General features: G+C 46.5%; 1 protein-coding gene and 1 long non-coding RNA gene across 2 annotated transcripts in view; one reads left to right on the plus strand and one right to left on the minus strand.

The window, feature by feature from the left end:
* The window catches only part of LOC137659500 (uncharacterized), a 498,613-nt gene that overhangs the window by 482,031 nt on the left and 11,582 nt on the right, over positions 1–5,000 (minus strand). The gene's annotated exons all lie outside the window — the stretch shown is intronic.
* LOC137659502 (uncharacterized) overlaps positions 1–5,000 on the plus strand; it is a 197,008-nt gene that overhangs the window by 128,141 nt on the left and 63,867 nt on the right. The gene's annotated exons all lie outside the window — the stretch shown is intronic.

Here is a 5,000-nt window from a genome sequence, read left to right on the forward strand (position 1 = left end):
AGATTGGCCTTGTAAAGGTTTAGTACGCTTTAAATAGAACTTAAGAGCTCTAACAGGGCATAAGACTCTTTCTAGTTCATTGCCTACGATCTCCGATAAGCTGGGGATATCGAAAGATTTAGGCCAAGGCCGAGAAGGCAGCTCATTTTTGGCTAGAAAACCAAGTTGTAGCGAACAAGTGGCTTTTTCTGACGAAAATCCTATGTTCTTGCTGAAGGCATGAATCTCACTGACTCTTTTAGCCGAGGCTAAGCATACCAGGAAAAGAGTCTTAAGAGTGAGATCTTTCAGGGAGGCTGATTGTAACGGCTCCAACCTGTCTGACATGAAGAATCTTAGTACCACGTCTAAATTCCATCCAGGGGTAGTCAAACGACGCTCCTTGGTGGTCTCAAAAGACTTAAGGAGGTCTTGCAGATCTTTATGTTTGGAAAGATCTAAGCCTCTATGCCGGAAGACCGATGCCAACATGCTTCTGTAGCCCTTGATAGAGGGAGCTGAAAGGGATCGTCCTTTTCTCAGGTATAAGAGAAAAACAGCTATTTGAGCTACAGAGGTACTGGTCGAGGATACAGAAACTGACTTGCACCAGTCTCGGAAGACTTCCCAATTCGATTGGTAGACTCTAATGGAAGAAGCTCTCCTTGCTCTAGCAATCGCACTGGCTGCTTCCTTCGAAAAGCCTCTAGCTCTCGAGAGTCTTTCGATAGTCTGAAGGTAGTCAGACGAAGAGCGTGGAGGCTTTGGAGTACCTTCTTTACGTGTGGCTGACATAGAAGGTCTACCCTTAGAGGAAGACTACTGGGAACGTCTACTAACCATCGAAGTATCTCGGTGAACCATTCTCTCGCGGGCCAGAGGGAAGCAACTAACGTCAACCTTGTCCCTTCGTGAGAGGCGAACTTCTGCAGTACCTTGTTGACAATCTTGAACGGTGGGAATGCGTAGAGATCCAGATGTGACCAATCTAGGAGGAAAGCATCTATATGTATTGCTGCTGGGTCCGGGACTGGAGAGCAATAGATTGGAAGCCTCTTGGTCAGCGAGGTTGCAAAGAGATCTATGGATGGTTTTACCCCAAGTGGCCCAAAGTCTCTTGCACACATCCTTGTGGAGGGTCCATTCGGTTGGAATTACTTGCCCTTTCCGACTGAGACAATCTGCTATGACGTTCAAGTCGCCTTGGATGAACCTCGTTACTAGGGAGATGTCTTGACCTTTTGACCAGATGAGCAGGTCCCTTGCGATCTCGTACAACGTCAGTGAGTGGGTACCTCCTTGTTTGGAGATGTACGCCAAGGCCGTGGTGATGTCCGAGTTAACTTCCACCACTTTGCCTCGAAGGAGAGACTTGAAGCTTTTCAAGGCCAGATGTACTGCCAACAGCTCCTTGCAGTTGATATGCATGCTCCTCTGACTCGAGTTCCACAGTCCTGAGCATTCCCGACCGTCTAGTGTCGCGCCCCAGCCCACGTCCGATGCGTCCGAGAAGAGAACGTGGTTGGGAGTCTGAACAGCCAGGGGAAGACCCTCTCTTAGGTTGATATTGTCCTTCCACCAAGTCAGACAAGACTTTATCTTTTCGGAAACCGGGATCGAGACCGCTTCTAGCGTCTTGTCCTTTTTCCAGTGAAAAGCTAGATGGTATTGAAGAGGACGGAGGTGTAGTCTTCCTAGTGACACAAATTGTTCCACGGATGACAGCGTCCCTACCAGACTCATCCACAGCCTGACTGAGCAGTGTTCCTTCTTCAGCATCTTCTGGATGGATAGCAGGGCTTGATCTATTCTGGGGGCTGATCGTCTTGTTGTTCAGCAACGTCCTCATCAGAGGGTTCCTCATCCGAAAACTGATGAGGAAACGGCAACGGAGTCGGCAACGTCTGGCTCGCTGAGTCCGGTCGCACTGGTGGATGCGTGACGGAGCCGGACGCAACATCATGGAACTGCTGCACAGTCTGTGAACTGTCAACAACCATGGGTGCGCGAGGAAGCACAGCGTCAACCCGAGACTGTCTAGACCGTCTGGGTTGTGCAGTCAACACCCTACCGGGTTGCTGAGGTTGACGCACTGCGTCAAAACAAGTCACCTCTGCTGGTTGTTGAACGTCAACAACCACCTCCGAGCGTCGCTTAACGTCAACGTGCGGCTGGCAACCCACACTGGGTCGCATCGGTGGAGGAACCACCTCAACTGGCAGACGCGAGTAGGTTACCTCAGCGTCAACAGGACGCACAACCGACCGGTTGGAAGGTTGTTGGCCAGAAGGTTCGGTAGCAACCTTCTCCGCATTAAAGTCCTCTATCAAGGACGCAAGCTTGGACTGCATGTCTTGCAGCAAAGCCCATTTAGGGTCTACGGGAGCAGGTGTGGCAACAGACGGGGTTAGCGACTGAGGCGGTACCGCTTACCATCCCTGAAAGCCTTGTTATGCATGACATAATTGTACAGCAAAACTTCAAAGGCTCGAAAACAGCTGTGAAGTTGACCTGTAAACAACTTGGAGCGTCTCCTGGCCAGGCGCCAGGGAGAGTCTACGAGAATTGAGAAGTCTATCTGGGCAGAGGCATGAACTCCCAAGCCGAGAACTTCTCTCGAGTCATATCAGACTCTCGCTCTATAAACCAGTTTAAAAGAAGGGAAAGCAAAGGCTGTATCCCCCAAACTCCTCCTGGTGAAAAACCAGTCGCCTAGCCAACGTAAAGCTCTCTAGGAGAGCGAGAGAGCACTAGCTTAAAAACAACGGCTTCGAAGTAGCTAGGCCTAGCGTAAGCTCTGACGTTTAGGCGAACGAGGAGCAGCAGTTACAAAAAGATCCGGACAAAGATCCTTAAAAAAAATCATCATGATTTAATTAAAGTCCAAAGGAGGCTAAGCAGCTTTAGGCTCCTCTCCATCTGACAGAGTCCTCAAGGGAATATCAGTAGGAGGGGGAACAGCAACTTCCTCATCTACAGGAACCTTGTCCGATAAAAGCTGAGTCTCAAGCAAGGGAGAGACCTACCGTGGTGGCAATGCTTTACAAGCAGAGTCCACACTCACTGGTGCATTAGTAGCAGACCAGAACGCAACGTCATGTAACTGCTTGACAGTCTGTGAACTGTCAACAACTGAACTGTCAACCACAACAGGTGCGTGAGGACGCACAGCGTCCACTCGAGACTGCTTTGACTGCCTAGACTGAGCAGTCAAAACAACTCTAGAATGCGGAGGTTGACGCACAGCGTCAAAACAAGTCAACTCCGATTGTTAGTGAACGTCTTGAACGTCAACAGGAGCATCAGCAAGTGGCCTAACGTCCAAATGCGGCTGAAAAACCACACGAGACCGCATCGAGTGTGGTTCTAAACAACCTGACTGACGTGAATAAGCTACGCCAACGTCAACAGTAAGCACAAAGGAACGTTAGGTTGGCTGAAAGCCAGGATATCGATGAAATAAACGGCTAGACTCAACGGACTAATCGGCAGAATAGTCTTCCATAAGGGAGGCAAGCATATACTGCATGTCTTGCCATACAACCCATTACGGATCAACGGAAATGGTTGTGGTAAGAGACGAGGGTAACGTCTGTGACCGCAACACTTTGCCAACAAAAAAAAAGACTCTCGGAGTCTGTGTTACGCTTTTGTTAGGCGGCGACCAGTTATCCGATGACTGCATAGGGTCAGAGCTGTCCTAATGGTTGTAACCAGGACGCTGGACCTGTCCTGAAAGGACTGACTTTCGCTTAAGGGCTTCGAAACCTTGTGACAGGTTTCTTATGCGAAAAGCCTTCGGATGACGAGGAGAAACAACGTCTCTCTCGTCTTATGGTAGGGGAGATCTTGGTAAGATACACCCGATACCATAGAGGGAAAACGTCTGTTCGTTGATCAAGGCCTCTCGAACCCATAAGTCGTTTGACATTACTTCTCCCCTGGGCTTGGGAGCATGCAAGAGGTCCCGGACTAGGTGAACGACAGGCACGAACAGACGAACCCTCGGACGCAACACTGTAACACTTTGCGCATATCACTTTATCACTTCGATTTTCTGTTTTGCACTTATTTCACTGAAATCGAAACTTTTACTGATTTCTACCTGAAACACGCAATTCTACCCTTCATTAAAAGGTAGTAATTGCGAAATCAGACGTATAATGCAAGCTCATTAATACCAGCAAAAAACAGAAAACATATTTTAAGATAAAAAAATCAGTGGCTGGGAAAGAGACTAAACACTAGTTCATATAACTACGTTTTCAATCTCTCACCGCACATAGCCTGGGGACGAGAATAAAAAACTAAAAACGTTTTATCCTTCCTCCCCGTACAGCGACTAGGGACGAGAGTGACTCGAGAACAACGTTACCCGCTTGAACGGAACGTTTTCTCTCCTCTCTCTCCCTCCGTCTATCTCTCTCTCTCTTTCTCTCTTGATTTCGCACCTAAGAGAAGAGCCCAATTATATTTCGTCAAAAAAACATGTTATTTGACTAAAGGAAAAAACTGAAAGGTTTTTCAAATAAAAAGTTCCTTTAAAATAGAATTTAAAACATTTAAGCTAAGAAAGAATGAACAAAACGTCAGAATCGATTTACTCTTACTGCAAAGTGAAACCGTGATACACTCTCTCTCTATCGTAACGATAGAGCGCATGTTGAACGTCCTGAACGTCAACAACTGCGTAGCATAAATAAACAAAACGTTAGTTCATCTTTGAAAATAGTACGAAGACTATCAAAGAAATTCTTTCATAAAATATTACATTTAAAAAGTTTTAAATCCTTTAAAAGCTAATTACGATATAAAGGGCTCAAAGTTGATTAACTTCGATTTCCAAGTTAGGACCGCCTACTCTCAGGAAAGGTCTATATAAACAAAACATTAAAATTTATTTTTATATGTTTATAATAAATGGAAAGTTAATCGAAGAGGCCTAATAAAGGCGGAGAGATATAAAATATATAGAGGAAAATCTATAACGTGATAAGATAATTACTAAAAGCCTAAACACA

Source organism: Palaemon carinicauda, chromosome 20 (assembly GCF_036898095.1).
Source record: "Palaemon carinicauda isolate YSFRI2023 chromosome 20, ASM3689809v2, whole genome shotgun sequence".
In the NCBI taxonomy this organism is placed as follows: domain Eukaryota; kingdom Metazoa; phylum Arthropoda; class Malacostraca; order Decapoda; family Palaemonidae; genus Palaemon; species Palaemon carinicauda.